The sequence below is a fragment of the Tamandua tetradactyla genome, chromosome 11 (assembly GCF_023851605.1).
Source record: "Tamandua tetradactyla isolate mTamTet1 chromosome 11, mTamTet1.pri, whole genome shotgun sequence".
In the NCBI taxonomy this organism is placed as follows: domain Eukaryota; kingdom Metazoa; phylum Chordata; class Mammalia; order Pilosa; family Myrmecophagidae; genus Tamandua; species Tamandua tetradactyla.
This window is the reverse complement of record NC_135337.1, coordinates 79,688,205-79,709,577: the sequence shown is the minus strand read 5'-3', so window position 1 is coordinate 79,709,577 and position 21,373 is coordinate 79,688,205. Positions and strand designations below refer to the sequence as shown.

The 21,373-nt window shown below is 40.4% G+C and overlaps 1 long non-coding RNA gene and 2 pseudogenes across 1 annotated transcript in view; 2 read left to right on the top strand and 1 right to left on the bottom strand.

Annotated features, from left to right (window-relative positions):
• Window positions 1-1,143: 1,143 nt before the first annotated feature.
• Window positions 1,144-21,373, bottom strand: part of LOC143650446 (uncharacterized) — a 31,627-nt gene continuing 11,397 nt past the window's right edge. Inside the window, exons 2-3 of the long non-coding RNA XR_013159562.1 lie at window positions 8,039-8,111; window positions 1,144-5,812 (exon numbers count right to left, since the gene is read on the bottom strand). This is a non-coding gene — a long non-coding RNA (uncharacterized LOC143650446). The remainder of the gene's footprint in view (window positions 5,813-8,038; window positions 8,112-21,373) is intronic.
• Window positions 11,026-11,411, top strand: LOC143650445 (transmembrane protein 35B pseudogene; annotated as a pseudogene).
• Window positions 16,761-16,930, top strand: LOC143651135 (U2 spliceosomal RNA; annotated as a pseudogene).

Here is a 21,373-nt window from a genome sequence, read left to right as displayed (position 1 = left end):
CAGTTTGTGTCCCAGCATATGATCCATCCTGGAGAATGTTCCACGTGCACTAGAGAAGAATGTATATCTTGGTGTTTTGGGGTATAATGATCTCTGTATGTCTATTAGACCTTATTCATTTATCCCATTGTTTAGGTTCTCTGTTTCCTTGTTGATCTTGTCTTCTACTCATTTATTCTTCCTTCTTCTTCAGGTCTGCTATCGTGTGTCTCAACTATAGTTCTAATTTGGTATGCTGTATCTTTTATTTCTCTGAGATCTGCCATTTTTCTGTTTACCTTCCAAATTTTTCTTTATGCTTTTCTAGCGTCTACCTGATACCTTTTATTTCTTTGTAAATATCCATGAGTAGTTGTTCCATATTCTGTGTCCCCTCTGGAATTTTGATTTGGTCGTTTGGCTGGGCCATTTCTGCTTGGATCTTCACTTGCTTCATGATTTTCTGTTGTGTTTGGGGAATTTGATTATCTTACTTTGCAAGTTGATTTCCTTCACTTTTCTCAAGTTTTTATTTACTTGGTTTTCACTGAAGGTTTCCTTTTGCACTTGGTTTGTTGGTTATTCTCCACCAAATCAAAGTCTGGATCTCATGTAGGGAATACAGTTCAACTTGAGGGTCTGTTAGAACCTAGACTGGATGCACAAGACTTAGGGGGCAGAAGGACTTGTTACCACGTGGGAGACCCAGGCTTGACTCCTGGCCCATGTAGGCGTAGCAAAGGAAAAAAAAGATAATAAAATAAAATGAGACTTTAACAAAAATATGAATCACAAACTCAAGAACAACAACAAAGCACACTTCAACAGCAGTAGGCCCTAGAATCAAAAGGATTCACCCCAGGATACACTGGGAGTGAAGTCAGACGGGTGCCTTTCAAAGAGAGAGAAAATTTAAGAGAAAAAAATGCTAAATGGAATAATAAAAAAAATATGTGAAATAAGAAATAGAAAATAGTTAATAAAAATATAAAATATCTATAAAACTAAAAACTCATGAAAAAATTATACTAATAAAAATATATGGAAAGAACATATTTTAAATAGGGGGAGGGCGGGCCACAGTGGCTCAGCAGGCAGAGTTCTCATCTGCCATGCTAGAGACCCAGGTTCGATTCCCGGTGCCTGCCTACGCAAAAGAAAAAAAAAAAAAAAACGCAAATGCTAAAAAGGGGGGAAAGAAAAGAATATTAAATAAAAAATAAAACCCTAGGCAGATAGGGAATTTGCCTGCCTGCACTTACCCCTTCTCCCCAGGCAGGTGGTAACCCCGAGGCGCCTATTCCCTGAACCCTGTCCCTCCTGGCCCCTCGTGCTCAGCCGGGAGGCTGCTTCCTCCTGGGACGTCTGAATCACCGTTCTCTGCTGGAAGGATTGGGGAGTCAACCAGCGCCTGGGGTACCAGCCAACCTGCAGTGCTGGTGCATCTGCCAGACACTGCTCCTGTGGGGCTGCCTGTTGTCATACCTGGTTGGGTCATTGCTTCCCCCACCCCGAGACCTCCCTTTTATGGTGGGCTATGGGGTCCACCTCCAGCTCTCTACAGGTGCTGTCCACTAAGACCCACTTGGGGAGATCTCCCCTGCCGGCAGCTGGGGCAGGCTGGAGTGGACGATGGTCAGCTCCCTCCTGTTGTACGTACCTCCCCATCCATCCCATACTGATTCCCCCACCGCTCTCCACCACAAAAACTGCCTTAAGACCCTCCTTGTTTACTCACACCCCGGGACTGCTGTCCTGGTCATTTTCTCACCATCTCCTCTCTTGATTCACGGAACAGGCTATATGTTTGCTCTAGGTTTTATCAGGCCTTGAGTTGTTGTAATTTCCGTTTGGATTAATCTGGTAGTTAATTCACTAGATACTCCCAAGTTGTCTCAGTTTCTAAGAGGTGCCTCAGGGGGTCACTGGGCAGGGGTATGGGCCAGTGGTCCGTGTTTGACTTGGGTGTCTGGATGGTTGTAGCCTTCATGGCGGCTTATTAAACCATCTCCAGGGCTTCTCATTGTGTGACATTACTGATAGTAGAGAGCAGTGCCACCCTGTAGTTCAGAGGGCCTCTTAGGAAAATAATTCTCTGGGCTCTGAATCCAGTCAGGTAGCTTCTGGGTCATTAGGATCAAGCTTTTCAGGAAGGTGGTATGCCCATAAAACAACACCAGTTTTAGAGGAGAGTCTGAGCTCACCCAGGGTCTCCTGTGGGTTGTCTGCTTTGGCAGTTTTAACTCCTACCATAGGGCGAACCTTTTCTCAAGCAGAATACCCAGTGTACTAAGGGAAGTGACACAGTAAACTTACTTATAACAGACTTGGTGTCCTTTCTCACTTCTGTTTCATTCTCATCTCAGTTCCTCCCCTTTTTCTTGTGGGAGAGGCCAGATTGACTAAGGGGTCTACCAATTTTGAGCATGTATAGTTTGTGGATTCCTCAGGAGATAATAGTTTTGTTTCTGTTTATTTTTTAATTTATGGTTTTACCTACTGAATGCTACACCTCTTGTGCCTGTCCATCGTCAAGAGTGGTAGAAATCAGTCTGCTCCCATCTCCCTGTCTTCCTGGGAAAGGTCCCTTAGAATAAACTGAATTGCTAAATAAGTAAAATTCCTCATTTCAATTTCTGGTCTGTCCCCAGCCATCTTTACCCTTTATATTTACTGGATAGATTGTTGGTGGTTCCCTCAGGCCCTGCTTATAAAAGAAACTCGAAGGGATTGAAATTAGTCTCCAGGGAAGCTGTTGGTGACTTCTGTTTTAGGAAGGGCAGCCTGGCCCTATGATCTAAGCAGCAGGCCTTTTGCATGCTGATAGTCCTGGGTGCTAAGAAGGACCCAAGAGTACTGTATCATTCATCACTTAGCTCTTTCCTCTGGATTTCTGGATGGGGTAGGGACAAAATATTTCTTCCCTTCTCACTTTTCATCAGATTTTGTACCATCAATATCCAGGGGTATGTCCTTTGCTAGCTCACCTGGCTGGGGGGTGGAGTGCAGTAGATGCAAGATAGCAAAAGCACAGGAGCTACTGGTCCTAATACTGCTGCCTTTTCAAGGAAGCCCATCTCCAAGCCCAGTGGAGGGATGTTCCACAGCAGTGTCCAGTGCCCTGAAGCTCACAGGGCTAGCTGTGGACAGTCTTCTGCCATTCCAAGAGATGGGACAAACATCTGGGGAAAAAGATGATCTGGAGGCCTAGTGCTGGTGCTGCCCATGGGATGATCAGACTTGTGGCACAGCACAAAGGCATAGCTCACTCTGCTCCCTTCATCTCTGGGCATCTAGTTGCCACTGACTAGGTAAGGCTGCCAGACAGCATTAAGCAGTGGACTGTCAGGAGACCTCTGAGTGTGAGTTCTACAGTTGGGAGTTGGAAGGGAAGGCAGAACTCAAAACCACACTCGGTGGCCACCAAAAAGTCAGCTTGTGCAGGGTGTGCAGGTGCACGGATCTGGCTGGGGCTGGAGGGATGCGAAGACATTGATACAGCAGTGAGAAAACATGGCCATGATAACTGCAGTCACTGGCCTGTGTCCTCACGCCCTTGGGTTGGCTCCTGACGAGCACCATGTGTGTGCCTAGAAGTAGAATCGTGGAGTCACATGCTAATTCTATATTTAACATTTGAGGAATTGTCAAGACTGTTTTCCAGAGTAACTGTACTACTTTACATTCCCACTAGCACTGTATGTGGCTTTTCATTTCTCTACACTCTTGCCGGCACTCAGCTCTTGCTGTTTACATTCACTTTAGTGCTTGTACAGTGGCATTTCATTGTGGTTTTGATTTTTATTTTGCTGTTGGCTGATAATATTGATATATTTTCATGTGCTTATTACCATTTGCACATCCTCTTTGGGGAAATGTTTCTTTGTCCACTTTTTAATTGGCCTCTTTTTTTTATTGAGTTGTAAGTGTTCTTTATATATATAATCTGGATTCTAGTCCCCTCTCAGATACATGTTTTCCACATATTTTTACTTTCATGATGATGTCCTTTGAAGCTTTTAAAATTTTTATGAACCCAAATTATACATTTTTTTCTTTTGTGACTTTTTAGTGTGTGTAGATTTGAGGTAGTGTCTAGGGTCACTTTCTCTCAACCTGAAGGACTTAGTGTTTCTTGGAGGGAAGGTCTACTAGCAACACATCTCAGTTCTTGTTTACCAGAGAATATCTTTATTTTGCTTATACTGAAGAGAGACAGGTTTGCTGGATATATTAAGATAGTTGGTTGACAGTTCTATGATTTTAGGACTTGAACATGTCCTGCTTTTTAGCTTCTATTGTTTCAGATTAATAGTCATCTATTAATTTTATTGTGGTCCCCTTATATGTGGCAAGTTGTTTTTCTTGTTTTAAAAGATTTTCTCTTTTCTTTGGCTTTAAGCATTTTACTATATGTCTGTGGAACTTTTTTGTGATTATCCTACAGAGTTCATTGAGCTGCTTGGACTAGTAGTTTTATTTTAATTAGAGAAGTTGTAGGTGTACAGAACAGTCATGCATCAGATACAGGATATTCAGAGACCACCCTAATATAAATACCTTGCATTGGTGTAGGACATTGTTACAACTGGTAAAACCAAATTTTTATGATTGTGCTAAGCTATAGTCCATAGTTTGACTTAGAGTTCACTGTGTTTGTGTAATGAAGTCTCATGAATTTTAACTTTTTTTTAATATAATTTTTTTTTAGGTATTTTTATTCATCAATTTTGGGGGAGTTCTGAGCCATTATTTCTTCGAATATTTTTCTCTTCCTCTCCTCTCCCATTAGTACTCCCACTGTACTGTGTGTGTTCAGTATGTTTAATGTCCCACCTTTCTCTGTGGCTCTGTTTATTATTCTTTGTTCTTCTCTTTCTTCTTTGGATTGTATAATCCCTATCAATCTATCTTCATTTTCTCCCTTCAGTTCAAAGCCATGGTGGAGCACCTCTAATGCATTTTACATTTCAGTTACTATGCATTTCAACTTGAGAATTGTCATTTGGTCATTTAAAAATAGTATCTGGGCCCTTTCACAGGCAGTTTCTTTCCCTGTGCGCTGCTCACACTCTTCTGTTTCATAGTATGTTTTGTATGACTATAAGTTCACAAACAACGCAAAGACACTTGGAGAGCTGATATGCTGAAATCTTTATTACTTGCTGCTCTAGAGGAGAAGGCTGCCATGCAGGGCCACACAGGGCTGCACCTAGGCAGAGGGTAACAGCAAGTGGGAACTGAAGGAGGCAGCTTAAGTATGGCAAACAAGGCAGGGTTAGCCAGGTATCACAGGGTCTCTGGGGATTGGCCAGTCTGAATAATTTCATCAGCTTGAGGGCATAGAGGTTGTTTCTATTTGTCAGGTGCGCAGCCCAGAAGATTAGCCCTGGGATATGGACATAATCAGCTGCTCAAGAACGGAAACTGATAGTCCTCTGGGCAAGGTCTCAAAATTATTGAGACAGCGTTTGAAAGAAAATTATTACAGTTGACTTTTTGATGTCTTGACGTCTGTTTTCAGCTCAATTATTTAGAGTATTTGTATGTCTGGATAATAGAGACTTTGAGAAAACAGGGCATAAGTTGCCTTAAACAGCACAGAAGACATTTTATTATGCCAGTAAAAAGGAAGAAAGTAGTACAAGCATGAGAAGTCCTTGGACAGCTGCTTATAGCCAGGCTCCCTGTTTGTTTGGTGTTTATCAGGAGAATTAATTGTTGATTAGCAGTATTGATTTTGATTGTTGAGTTAGAGCGAGGGTCTTTTTGAACATTCCAGCAAGTCCCAATATAGGTTTGACTGTAGTACACCGATGATGTTCACCTGGGGCTGTGGAAGAATGATTGACATTTACATAAATGGGAAGGAAGACCAAGAGCTGCTGGAACACATCATGGTGGCTTCTGGTTGCGGGCATAGGAGAAGCTGCAAAGTTGATAGCATAGATACCTTTATCTGTGGCTACTATTTAGTCCTGTGGCATTATCTTTGGATTGGAAGCCTTACATAAAGGGGAAATCCTAAACATCAGAACTGGAGGAAGATGGTGGCTTTTGTTGGGCATATAGTGGGGATGTGGAGTCATCCATTAGTTACTCATGTGTGCCACATATTGAGGAAACATGAGAGCAATCACCAGTCACTTAGAGAACTCCCAGATACAGGGGAGGTGCCAGTTTGGGAGAGGTTTTAAGTTCCAAATATGTTCCATCTCTGGGTGAAATATCAGCGGGGTAAATGTTTGATGTGGGATGTGTGGAAGCAGGCTGATGGCAAATGTAGCAGTTATGGACTCTCAGTGCATGAGAAACTAGTTCTGTTAGATGTATGTATCTTAGTAAATATCCCAGGAGCTGGGGCGCTGGGTTTGGGTTTTACTTGCCATATAGTCTATTGGAGTATGAGACGGATGGACAGTGTTAGGACAAGACAGACTGAGGTCGGGGCGTGGGTACTGAATAATGAGGAAGTGGAGAGAGAAAGAGGGAATGAGTAGTTTGAGCATTAAGGAAGCCAGCAGAATTTTCCTGTTATACCCAAGAGAGCACACAGCATGGGTACTCAGTAAGGTCGCCCTTCAAGTAGGAGAAGTGAGTGGTATTAGTGGGAACCTTCATCTTGGAGGCGTTAGACTTAGTCCCATCAGGGCTTAACATCATACAGGACAGTATTACAGTCTTGGGGGACAGAACTTACAGATTTACAGATCTCACAAAGTGAGGTTGGGTCATGGGGCAAGTAAACTGCAACGTCTAGAAAGTCACTTCAGTCCAGTAGGTCCCATTTTTAAAACTCAGGTCTTGATAATACAAGTAGTCATTATAGAAAAGAGCAATTGGAAGGTGTTTTAGTTTTTAAGTGCTGGAATGCAATCTAGCAGAAATGGAATGACTTTTGAAAAGGGAATTCAATAAGTTGCAAGTTTACATTTCTAAAGCTGTACAAATGTCCAAATTAAGGCACTAACGAGACCGTACCTTCACTCAAGAAAGGCAAATGCCATCTGGTACACCTGTCAGCTGGGAAGTCATGTGGCTGGTATCTGCTGGGTCTTTAGGTTCTGGACAGCTCTCTCAGCTGGGAGGGCACATGGTGACTACATCTGCTAGCTTTCTCTCCTCATTTCATAAGGCTTCCCCGGGGTACCTTCTTTCCACATATCTGGCTGTGTGGGCTCTGTTGGTTGTAAAGCTTTTTCCAAAATGGTTCCTTCTTAAAATAGTAAGCAACCCTACCTTGAATAGGTAGAGAAACATCTCCATGAAATAATAAAAAAGAGTCCACCCAGCAATATTGAATAAGGATTAAAGAACTTTGTTTTTCTGGGGTATACAACAGATTCAAACTGGCAAAGAAGGCTTGTAAAAGTAGACCACTTTAGGGATCCATCTGCTGGACTGGAGTTTAGAAAGCAGTTGTTTAAGAAGACTAATATGGCTCTCAGATGGAAATTCCATTTAATACCTTGCTTTAGAGCCGATTATTTTACTGCATATGATGTAAACTAGGGACCGTGATCTGAATAAGTAATAGTGGGAGGACCAAAACTATATGGTTTTAGTAAGGCCAGTGTTTGTTGTTTCGACTATGGCATACCTAGTTGGAAAGGCCAGGAAGAGGCCAGTGTAGGTATCTACCATAGTTAGAGCATAACACATCACACCTCTTGAAAGGAGAAGTCTACATTGACCAAAGTATAAGGAATATTTTTAGAGAATTTTGCCTTACATTAAGAGCTGTCAATGACAGTTGGATCACTACGTATACAATTAGCAATAGCTGCATTTGCCGTGGACTTTGTGAAGGGGAACCCTTCAACTCTGGCTGAGTCTATCAGGGAAAGAATTCCCCAACAGCCAAAAGTATCAGGAGTCCAGACTGTCAGTGGAAAAGGCAGAGGAAGGCTGAGCAAGGGAAACTGGAGCTAACTTATCAGTTTGATAATTAAAGCAGGCCTTGGATATGCTGGCCTTTGTGTAAGCAGAGATGAGAGAGCCTCAGATTTTAAGGAGAGCACTCACCAGCCACTGCTATGAACATCCCACAGTTCTTTACCTTGGATAAGGAAATTGTCCATTTCCCACGGGTTTAGACCAACCAACAAGACTGTTGGTTATTGTAGAGGGATCTGCAAAACAAACAAACAAACAAACAGTTGACAGCCTTCTGTCCTGGACATCCTGTGTAGCAAAGGCAGTGGCCTATAACTTGGCTAATTGGGCTGAGCAATGGGTGCCATCTGGCATGAAGGGGGCACCTGTGGTGAGGTGGAATGCGGTACCCTTCAGCAAGCTCCACTGTGAATGCTGGTGGCACTTCCAGAGGTAAAACATACCAACTCCTTTTTCTCCTTACACAGTTGGTTCCCAGGATGTAACCCCTTTGAAATGGGCTCAGGCACAGATGATATTGTCAGATCCAAACCCTTGGTGGGCAAAGGGCTGAGGAGAAGCCATGTCCTCCTGTGATTTGGAAGCACTTTTGTGTGGTGTCAGGTTGAGCCCTATCATAAAGGTACCAGTTCCACTTTAACAGTGAGGATTATTTGGTTTTGCTGAGGTGATGAATTCTTAACCCCTGGCATGGCAGGCACCAAAATGCACAGAGACAAGTTGGGACCCTGTGATGGCTTCTGTTTCTGGACGTGCCCAGAATGGAACAAGGAGCTGTCACTACAGGGTTGTGGACTAGACAACTGTGGGCAGTCACTTGGTGTGTAGTCTTGGGGGCCAGGGCCCTCACTAGAACATTGGACCCTGGTGGTACCAAGAGCAAGGCTTGCTGGGCAGCCAACTGACCAAGCTTCAGAGCTTCCTGTTGTTGGGACTTCCATGTAAAGATGGAGGATTTACAAGGTAATTAATTAGGTCTACAAGGTAATTAATTAGGTCTTAAAGACAAATGAAGAATGTTGCCTCCAAAACTCAAAGAGGGTCAGCAGCTGTTGGCTTACTTAAACCACCTGGGAATTTGTCATCCCTCTGTTGTGACCACGTAAAGCGCAGGAATTTAACAGAAGTTGTTGGCCCTTGGATGTGTGTGTGTGCACGTGTGTGTGCGTAGGGTCCAGAAATCATGGAAGGCAAGCATCCTACCACTGAACTTGGATGTTATGTGAAGCTATAGCCCTGGCTGCTGTGGCATGCAGGACAGCCTCTAATGATTTGTATTTTAAGAGACTATCATCTATTTAATGCCAGTAGCAAAGGGGAAGTCGAACTGGGTATATTTTCTAGGTCTTCACCACAAAGGTTATAGGCCACAGCAGAGCTACTGAAATATCCCATAAAGGCATATTTAGTGTTTAATCACCTCAGTAATACTGGGAATGGGTGCTGTGATTGGGGATATCACACATCTAGATAACAATAATCAAGTGAGCCTTCATTTTTATCTGCCTTAAGGATACCAAATTGGACAATTAAGAAAAAACTGTGGTGGTTATGACCCCTTCGTTCAATAAATCTTGTACAGTAGGTTATGGCCCTTCTAGTCCTTGTTTTAACCAGTATTGTGGGGTGTTAATTAACTATATTATCCAGTACAGGTAAATTAATGGAATTCCACCAAGCATAGTCTACTAATAAGGCTACTGATTACCATTTATTCCCATCAGCAGAACATCCTGAGATAGAACCCATTCCAATCAGGGGAATTTTGACTTTAAGGGAAGCGATAACTACTGGAAAGTTTTTCCCAAATGTCACATTTACTTAAATTAACTTTCCCAAGACTTTAGAACCAGGACCCCTTATAAGTTGAAGGGAAATCCCTTATGTTTAGAAGGATCCCTGTTATTTGGTTTCCTGTATGCAAGAAAGCCAGTAATGCTGGGAATCGTGAGGACATCAGTAGATAGATGTGAGGGTAACACACGGGCAATTCACTGTTTCTCTTCAAGAGGTAAAGAGACGAATGAAAAATGGGCAGCAGAAATGAATAAACATTTCACAGAAGATATACAGATGGCAAATAAGCACATGAACACATGTTAAAACATCATTAGCTATTAGGAAAATGGGTTGGAATGGACCCGTGAGAAATAAGGATGAAAGATCTCTTCTGGAAAGGACTGAGGTGTGAAGGGGTGAATCAAAGACAAGCAAAACAAAATTTTTATGTTATGCAATGTGTAAAAGTGATGAGTATTATGGTAAAAAAGTCAAGCAAGATAAAAAGGATTGAGAATGTTGGGACTGCAAAGTGAAGGATGAATTAGAGTGTTCAGAATGGGCTGTCTTAAAAAACAAGATTTGAGCCAGATTTGAGGGATATGCTGGTGTTAGCCAAGCAGATAAAACATTATTCCAAGCGGAGGGAACAGTCTTGGTATTTGAAGAACAGCCAGACAGCAGTACGACTGGAGCAGAGTGAGATGGCAGAATTCTAGGAGAGGAGAGCGATAATGTTGCAAGGTGGGCACATGAAGTAGGGGAACTTGGTGGCCATTGTGTGGACTATGGCTTTGACACTGGGTAACGCAGAGGCTATCATGGGATTTCTAAAGGAGGCATTGATGTGGTCTGTTATCTGACAGCTTTAAAAGATCTCTCTGTTATGATGAGAACAGACTGCAGGGGGCAGATGGAATTGTTTGTGACTAATCATTTAGGAGATCAGTAGATCAGAGTGGCTCAATACTGGATATAATCTGAAATTAGAGCCAACAGATTTTCCTGAGGGGCTAAAGGTGGAGTGTGAGAAAAAGTAGTCAGCGTTATTCTCAGGTTTTTGCTGAGAAAAATAATGGAAGGATGGAGCTGAAGAACTGAGAAGTGGAAATACACACAAGAGGTGAAATTTTCCAGGGAGAGGATTAAGATTTCAGTATGGTGTATCTGGGAAAGCCATCCAGTTAGAGAAAATACACATACAAGAGCATTTTATGAACCCCATGATAGCTAAAAATTAGAAACCACTCAAATATATACTTACAATAAAAGTGATGTTTACTATATATTCCTACATGAGGACCCTCTAGAACAGTGCTGTCCATTAGGACAGTGCAGGCCACATATGTATTTATAAATCTTCATGTAGCCATGTCAAAAAGTAGATAGAAGTAGGTGAAATTAATTCTTAAAATATATTTAGTTTCAGCGGGCCCAGCCCTAGGCCGGGGGGTGGCCCTGAGGGCGTGCGCGACCATGGCGTTCCTGCTGGCTGCGCTTCGCGTCGTGCTGGGCGGTTTCTTCGCGCTCACGGGGGCGGCCAACCTCTCGGAGCAGATCTCAGCTCCGGTGTCGGAGCAGGGGCTGTCTTCACTTTGCTGTCTCTGAAAGAGTCACTGAGCACCTGCATCCCAGCCATTGTCAACCTGGGCCTTTTGATTCTGCTGGATGTCTGCCACTTCTTAGCCCAAACTAAGAAAGCAGCCAGGCCCACTAGGAAGAAGACTTCAAGTACTTTCAAGTAATCCTGGGAATAGAGGGTCTCTGCCTCTTTGTGCCATGTAGCTGTCACAGCCGGAACATGGTAGAACACAGACTCAACTACCTCCTTACCCAAACATCCAGGGTCATCTGTTTCAACAGACATCTTGCCTACCTGGCCTTGCCGTCTCTCTTTCTCTCCAACTATTATGGCTCTATATTAAGAAATATGTACTATATATACTGGCATTCCTCATGTCATGTGGGAACAGAAAATAAGGAAAAATGAAATTTAAATTACCTAAAACTCTAATGCTCCCAAATAACCACTTTTAATTGCTTGGTGTAACTGTATCTTACCACTTTTTTCAGTGCCTTTATACAGATAAATTTTCAATGAAAATGAAAAAAAAAAAATATATATATATATATATTTAACCCAATATAGCCAAAATCTTAAAACATACAATCAATATGAAATTCTAATGAGCTATTTTCCCTTCTTTTTACATTTACATCAGGTGTCTGTCCAGACTAGCCACACGCCAAATACTCAATAACCAAAGTTGCTACTGACTATCTTGCTAGTCAAAGACATGACTGGCTGGCACAGAGAGGGCGTCTTTTCCTCCCTGGCTACCTGAGGATCAGCCACCATCATGAATGATACATTAACTATCCAGGCCAGAAAGTTCACAACCAATTGACTACTTCAGCAGAAACAAATGGTCATAGATGTCTTTCGTCCAGGGAAGGCAATAGAAAAAAAGAAATTTGGGAAAAACTAGCCAAAATGTACAAGACTACACTAGACGTCATCTTTGAGTTGGGATTCAGAACCTATTTGGTGGTGGCAACACAGCTGGCTTCAGCGTGACTTATGATTCCTTGGATTATGGTTAGAAAACATAAAAGAGGACCAAATGAAGACTTGCAAGATATGACTTATATGAGACGATGACAATCTCAAGAAAACAGAAATAGGAACAGAAGAACAGCATGAAGACAGTTGGGGACTGCAAAAGCCAGTGTTGGCGCTGGCAAAGAGATGGACTAAAGATTCTGCAGTGACTTGATTGGTGATTGTGCAGATTTTTCACCAGACGATTACTACACCTATAAAAACATGACTTTTTAAAAAGTGAATATACTACTAATCTATAGACGACTCGAACGTAATTTGGAACAAAAGAAACCCAGTTTAAAGAAAAGTTCCATTTTCATGCAATATAAAATGTGCAAATTAAAACATATTTATTTAGGGATGCATACACAGATAAAACCAGTGAGAAAAAGCAGACAAAGTATCTTTGTATAATTTGGTACACTGGTGATGGGGCAGAGCAGAGTGGGGTTTGTGATTTTGTGATTAGGAATTAACTCATGTAGGATGGCATCTTCTGCGAAGGTGTCTATATCCTTCCCTACTTGTGACTGCATGGATGTTCATTTTATATTTGTAAACCACATATTTGTTGGATTCATTTTTCTGCTTTTATGCTATATTTTACAATAAAGCATTCTAAATTAATGAAGGTAATTCACGAGGATAACACACTGAAGGAAAAGTAAGTGTTTTGGATAGATGCAAAACAAATGATAACATTTCACATTTACTCATGACAAAAATGCTTTGCAATATAGGAATGGATGTGACCTTGCACAATCTGATGAGGCATACCTATGAACATCAAGTTTTATCAAAGAACATATAAAATGGGGTAAAAATTTACCTTCCCAAACAAGTTTGGCAAAACAGTATTTTCCATTATCCACTTCTGTTCATCATTATATTAACAACTATAAGCCATCAGAAAAAATAAATGTATTCAGTATTGTAAAGGCAACAACAACTTGGTTTTTCTTCACAGCTTAATTATGTTTATTAGGATAATTATAGAATGAAGAGATGTTTAATTAGGTTTTTAGGATACAAAATCAATACTAAAAGAAATTTCACACCATTTTTAAAAACTAGCAACAGCAGCTAGAAAATTAATTTTAATTAAGGATATTGAAAATCATCAATTGTAAAACTATATAAATGACATCAAAGATGACTGAAAAGAATTAAAAGATAGCAAGCGTCCTGAGAAAGAACTCAATGTCACCATGACATGAGTTATCTACACATGAATCTCTTAAGTAAATTTCATCAAAATCCCAACCCAGATTTTTTTGGTACTTAACAAAAACTATTTCTAAAATTTATATGCCTGGATTTCCATTTCTTCAAAGATGATGGAGACATACTTTTCCACTAAAGAAACATACTAAGTACAACTGAAAACTCTGAACATTAAATATATATATAATACAATAGGTAAAAAGTAATAAGACAATGGAAGTTGAGAGAAGGCAAGTACACCTAGGCACTTTTGCGTTCCATGAATTTTCTTTTGGCTTCACATATCCCAGACTGGACACTGAAGAAACTGTTAACCCAGAAATGCCAGTGAACACTGACAAGAAAACGGAGTGAAGAAGAGCCTGCTCTCTCCCTTCCCCTCTCTACGTGGGACATGACTCCCAGGGATGTGGACTTTCCTGGCAATGTGGGATAGAGATCCTAGAATGTGCTGGGACCCAGTATCAAGGGATTGAGAAAATCTCAACTGAAAGGAGGAAGAGCAAAATGAGACAAAATAAAGTGTCAATGGCTGAGAGATTCCAGAGTCGAGAGGTTATCCTGGAGGTTATTCTTATGCATGAAATAGATATCATCTTACCAGTCAAGATGTAATGGAGAGGCTGGAAGGAACTACCTGAAAATGTTGAGCTGTGTTCCAGTAGCCATGTTTCTTAAGATGACTGTATAATGATATAGCTTTCATAATGTGACTGTGTGATTGTGAAAACCTTGTGTCTGGTGATTCTTTTATCTACCTTATCAACAGATGAGTAAAACATACAGCATAAAAATAAATAATGGGGGAACAAATGTTAAGATAAATTTAGTAGATTGAAATGCTAGTGATCAGTGAAAGGGAGGGGTAAGGGGTATGGTATGTACGAATTTTTTTTTCTGTTTTCTTTTTATTTCTTTTTCTGAATTGATGCAAATGTTCTAAGAAATGATCATGATGAATATACAACTGTGATGATATGAGTTATTGACTATATATCAAGAATAGAATGATCATACGGTAAGAATGTTTGTATGTTGTTATGTTGAATTAAAAAAAAAAGCCTGCTTTCTCACTCAAAGCAAAGCAGCAGCCTACTAAGGCAGAAAACTTTACAAAGGCAGAAAACTTATAGACAATAGTAACTGTACAGTGGCCAAAAATCACGGGAAAAAACCATGACCTCATACCTGTCAGCAAAGGCCAAGTGGAGAATAAAGACTTAGACACTTGCCAGACTATAACAGGGTCAGTGAAGACCAAGAGGAGAACCTGAACTGTCACCCTCCACCCAACAGCAATAAGAAGCTTGTGTTAATAAAAGCAGAGCACGAAATATGGAGTGTAATTCCATACAAAAAGTTTAAACACAAGCAAAATGGAACTTTATCACATAGGGGTGCACACACAGAGGTACAACTACAAAAGAGAACGCAAGGTAATGATATCAGTTCACTGATGTCAGGTAGGGAGTTGCAAAAATGAGAAGAGTTATTATCAGGATAGACATATGGAGGAAGGGGCTTCTGGGTTACTGAAAATGATCTATTTCTTCACCTGAGTGATGATTACTAAATGTATGTATATTCACTTTTCTGTATAAAATATTTCACAAGAAAAAAAAGGTGTGCAAAAATTAAAAAAAAAAAAAGTCCCACAGCCCATGTGTCAGTGGAAGCCAAAGGCAGAATCTGTACTTCTACTCCCACCTGGCAATCATGATGCACTGCTACCTTCTTCCAGCAATCATGACAGAAAGGACCTGTTACAAATTTAAGTAAGACAGAGAATCTTATAACATGGTACCTTAAAAGATTTAGGTTTCAACTGAAAACCACTTGTCACACTAAGAACCTGGAAGATCTCAGCTTGAATAAGAAAAGACAAACAAGAGATGATGGCATGCTGGTTTGAAAAGGTTTATGTACCCTAGAAAGGACATGTTTTAATCCTATCAACCTTATGGTTTCTTCTGATCTCTATTCAGTACTGTATGTTGGAAATTTTAATTGGCTTATCTCCATGGAGACATGACTCAATCAAGTGTGGGTATTAAACTTGATTAGGTGGAAATATGTCTCCGCCCATTCCAGGTGGGCCTTGATTGGTTTTACTGGAAGCCTTTAAAAGAAGAAGCACTTTGGAAAAAGCTGGAGAACAAGAGAGAAAACCACAAGATTCTGAGAATAGAGAACACCACAGAACCATGAAGCAGAGTCTGTCAGCCAGTGACTTTTGGAGATGAAGAAGGAAAATGCCTCCCAGAGATCATGAAACAAGAGGCCTGGAAAGAAAGCCAACAGATGCCGCCATGTTCCCCATGTGTCATTCTAGCTAAGAGAAACGCTGAATGTCATTGGCCTTCTTGAACCAAGGTATTTCTCCCTGGATGCCTTAGATTAGACATTTCTATAGACATGCTTTAATTGGGACATTTTCTCAGCCTTGGAACTGTAAACTAGCAACTTATTAAATTCCCCCTTTTAAAAGCCATTCCGTTTCTGGTATATTGCATTCTGGCAGCTAGTAAACTAGAACAGATGGCAATATGGCAATACTGAAATGACACGTATGACAGGGATTTAAAACATCCATCATAAAAATGCTTCAATTAAGATTTGTGAACATGCTTACCAACAAAATAGAAAAGTCTCAGCAAAGAAATATAGTCTCAGCAAAATTACAGAAGATTCAAAGAAGAACTTGGAAAATTAGAAATAAAAAACACAGTAACCAAAATAAACTCAGTGGATGTACCCAACAGCAGAATAGAGAAGACAGAGGAAATCATCGGTGAACTTGAGGTTAGAATACTAGAAATTACCCAAATTGAACAACAAAGATAAAACAGACTGGAGGGAAAAAAGGAACAGAGTCTCAGGGACATGTGGAACTATAAGAAAAGATCTAAAATTTATGTCATCTGAGTCCCAGGAAAAGAGGAGGAGGAGGACAGGGCTGAAAAAGTACTTGAAGAAAAAGTACTTGAAAACTTCCCAAACTGGCAACAAATCATAGGCCTCCACTCTGAAGAAAGAATCTTTGAAGATTTTGTTTATTAAATGAATTCACACCCATAGGACTTGAAGACTTGAAAATGTCTTGTGGAGGACATGATTCAATCTGTCACAGGAGGTAAGGTTTCTACACTTCACAGGAACTGAGAAAATGCCAGCATGAGTTTGTGATGTTATGTAAATATGATACTTAAATAAATCACTAAATATATATATATATATATATATATATATATATATATACTCAAAACAGTATAGATTCATTGCTTCTCAGCCTTTTGGCTAAGATCAAGTGTAGTATCTGTTCTTATCAGTTTAATATCTGATACATCCTCTATCCGAGGACAATATATTAAATGGATTTCTGGGAAAAAAAACTACAACAGTATAGATTCATATAAAATTACATTAAATATAAATGGTCTAAATATACGAATGAAGAACAATTAGAGTGGATTAAAAAAATGACCCAACTATATGCCATCTACAAGAAGCTCAGGTTGAATTAAGAGGATGGAAAAAATATATACCATGCAAATATTAAAAGAAAGCTGGCATGACTACGTTAATATCAAATAAAGTAGACTTAAGAGCAAAGAAAGTTACCAGGGACATTACATGATGACTGAAGTGTCAATCCACCAAGAATATATAACAATCCTGAAGCTATATGCACCAAACAGTGAGGTGCAAATATGTGAAGCAAGAACTGACAGAAGTGAAAGGAAAAATAGACTCCTCTCTCAACAGAAAATAGACTGATAATAAGCTAGATTTACAAGAACTCAGATGCTATCAACCAATAGGATCTAATAAATATTTATAGACATTTTACCCAACAACAACAAAATACACACTTCACAAGCAACCATGGGGCATATGGGACTAACACCAAGATGGACTGTATAAGTGGGCTATAAAACCTACCTGACAAAGGATTCATGTCCAGAATACATAAAGAACTCTCAAACCACAACAATAAAAAACCAAACATCCTAATTAGACGATGGGCAAAAGACATGAATAGACATTTTACTGCAGAGGATTACAGATTGCAAATAAGCATGTGAAAAGATGTTCAACATCACTAGCAACTGGGGAAATGTATGATAAAATATTACTACCCAGCTATTAGAATCATCTATTAGCTGAAATTAACAGTAGCAACACCAAATGCTGGTGAGCATGGAGAAACTAAATCTCTCAAGTACTGTTGGTGGATGATAAAATAGTACAGCCCTGCAGGAAGAAAATTTGATAATCTCTTAAAATACTAAACATACACTTATCATCTGTGTTGGTTTGAGGCTGTTATGTACCCCAGAACAGCCATGTCTTTTTCCTAGTCTAATCTTTTGGGGTCAGATTTATTGGTTAGGCAAGATATTTTTTATCAAGTTGTTTCCATGGACATGTGACCCACCCATTTGTGGGTGGGACCTTTTGATTAGGTGGTTTCCATGGAGATGTGTCTCCACCCCCAGGTGGGTCTTAATCTGCTTACTGGAACCCTTAAAGAGGAAACCATTTTGGAAAAAGCTCAGAATTGACACCAACAGAGACATTTGGAGATGCAGAAAGGAAATGCCCCTGGGCAAGTGGTTTGAAACCAGAAGCCAAAGGACCAGTAGACACCAGCCACATGCCTTTCCAGCTAGAGATATCCAAACACCACTGGCCTCTTGAGTAACTGTGTCTTTCTCTGGATGCCTTAGTTAGGACATTTTTATGGCCTTAGAACTGCAAACTTCTAACTTAATAAGTCTCCTTTATAAAAGCCAACCCATTTCTAGTATTGCATTCCAGCAGCATTAGCAAACAAAAACACCATCCAACCCGCCACTTCAGGGCATATGGAACTGAAAACTTATGGCCATTCAAAAACCTATGCACAAATGTTCATAACAAGCTTTATATATAACATATGAAAAACTAGAAGTAAGCATAATGTCCCTCAAAAAGTGAATGGTTAAACAAATGGAGGTACAGCAATACTGAAGAATGGTAGTAAAAATAGAGAAACTATTGATATCTGTAAAAACTTAGATGGATCTCAAGGGTATTTTGCAAAGTTAAAAAAGTTTATCGCAAATTATCAAAAAACATAATTCCATTTATATAACATGAAATGGAAAAATTATAAGGATGAATAACAGATTAGTGGTTGCCAGAATTAGGGATGGTGAGATAGAAAAGGGTGGGTGCTACAAAGAGACAGCAGAAAGGTGATCTTTGGCAGTAGTATAGTTCTGTACATTGGTGATTTACAAACCTTTACATATAATAAATGACAGAGTAGTACACATGCACATTATTACACCAATGTGTCAAACCCCTGGTATTGATACTGTACCATAATTATGTAGGATGCAACCACTGGGGAAAACAGTGTGAAGGGTACACCAAACCTCTCTGTAACTTCCTGTGGATCTGTGTAACACAAGATGCTCAATATCATTGGCTACTGGGGAAATGCAAGTCAAAGCCACAGTGAGATACCAACTCATACTCACCAGAATGACTATTATTCAAAAGGAAAAACAAAGTAACAAGTGCTGACAAGGATACAGAGAAGTGGGAACCTTAGTACATTTTTGGTGGAAGTGTAAAATGGTATAGCCACAGTTTGGCCCATCCTCAGGAAGTAGGATAAGAAACTACCATACGATGCAGCAATTCCACTTCTAGGTTTACACCCAGAAGAACTGAAAGCAGGGCCTTGTACACGTATTTGTGCAGTGATGTTCTTAGCAGCACTAATGACAGTGGCCATAGTGTGGAGGCAACCCAAAGGGCCAAAAGCAGATGAATGGATAAACAGAATGTGGTGTCTACATACAGTGGGATGTTGTTCAGCTCTGAAAAGAAGCGAGGCTCTGATACTCTTTTCTACATGGATTAATCTTGAAGACATCATGTGGAGTGAAGTAAGTCAGCTACAAAGGGAGGGAAATTATATGATTACTGTGCTGGTTTGAAAGGATTTATGTAGCCTAGAAAAGCCATGTTTTAATCAATCTTGTCAGAGCAACAGTTTCTTCTAATTCCTATTCAGTACTATAGGCTGGAAACTTGATTAAGTTATTTCTACAGATATGTGACTCAATCAATGGTGGGTATTAAACTTGATTAGATAGAGATGTATCTCTACCCATTCTACATGGTCTTGATTAGTCTACTGGGATCCTATAAAAGAGGAGACATTTTGGAGAGAGTCCCCTTTCTTGAGAACAAGGAGAGAGCCACAGAACCACAACAGGACAAGAGAACCACAGAGCCTACCAGCCAGCAACCTTTGGAGCTAAAGAAGGACAATGCTTCCCAGAGAGCTTCATAAAGCAAGAAGCCTGGAGAGAAAGCTAGCAGACGCTGCCATGTTCGCCATGTGCCCTTCTAGCTGAGAGAAACACTGAACGTCATTGGCCTTCTTGAACCAAGGTATCTTTCCCTGGATGCCTTGGATTGGACATTTCTATAACTTGTTTTGATACAGACAATTTCACAGCCTTAGAACTGTAAACTACCAACTTATTAAATTTCCCTTTTAAAAGCTGTTCTGTTTCTGGTATATTGCATTCTGAGAGCTAGCAAACTAGAACAGATTTTGGTACTGGAGAAGTGGGATGCTGCTACGGTTTGCAAATACTAAACATGTTGGAGCAGTTTTTTAAATGGATAAGGAGAAGATTCTGGAAGAGTTGTGTGCAGCTTGCCAGAGAAGGCCTAGATGCTCTGAAGAGACTGTTAGTAAAAATACGGATGCTTAAGATACTTCTGATAAGGCCTTAGACAGAAATGAGACACGTATTATTGCAAACTGGAAAGAAGGTGATCCTTATTTTTAAATGGCAGATAATCTGACAAAATTAACTAGTGGCTTTGACTGATTTTAAAAGCCATGAACTTGGCCACTGTGGTAGTTAGATTCAGGTGTCTATTTGGCCAAATGAAGGTGCCTAGTTCTGTTGCTGTGGACATGAGCCAATGGTACGTGAACCTCATCTAGCTCATTACATCTGCAGTCAGCTAGGAGGTGTGCCTGCTGCAATAAATGATGTTTGATTTAACTGGCTGGTGCTTAAATGAGAGAGCTCAACATAGCACAGCCCAAGCAGCTCAACATACTTGATCTCAGCACTCGCAGCTCAGCCCAGGCTTTTGGAGATGCAGAAAGAATTCACCGCAGGGAAAGTTGTTGGAACCCAGAGGCCTGGAGAGGAGGTCAGCATAGATCACCCTGTGCCTTCCCACATAAGAAAGAACCTCAGTTGAAAGGCAGCTGCCTTTCCTCTGAGGAACTAATAAAATAAATCCCCTCTTATTAAAAGCCAATTGGTGTTGCATTCTGGCAACTAGAACAGCCATGCACTCCCCGCAAAACAAACAAAACTTCAACAAATGGTGCTGCATTGTTGGGATACTCACACGGAAAAATAATGAAATGTGACCCTACCGTATGGCATGAAAAAAAAAACAAACTTAAAAGCCATGAACTTGGATATTTAGCAGAAGATATTTCCAATTTAAACGTGGAAAGTACAGCCTGATTTCCCCTGGCAGCTTGCAGTGAAATGCAACAGGAAAGGAGCGGAAAACTGAACTCTTGGTTACAAAGGAACCAGAAATTAATGTTCTGGAAAATTCTGCAATTCCAGGAAGGGAAACCCCAGAGAATAGTGCCCCACCTGATGATTTAGTCAAATGTGGAACCAGCCAGCCATTTCAGAAAAAGCCAGGGTTGGAGATGGAGTTATCCAGGAAGGATCTGTGGAAACTCCTATTGTTTGATCGGCATGATCCTTCTTTACTATATAGAAAGCCAACAAGCATGCTGTGGGACGTGTATAAACAGAGCCACTGCCAGTTTGGGCACAA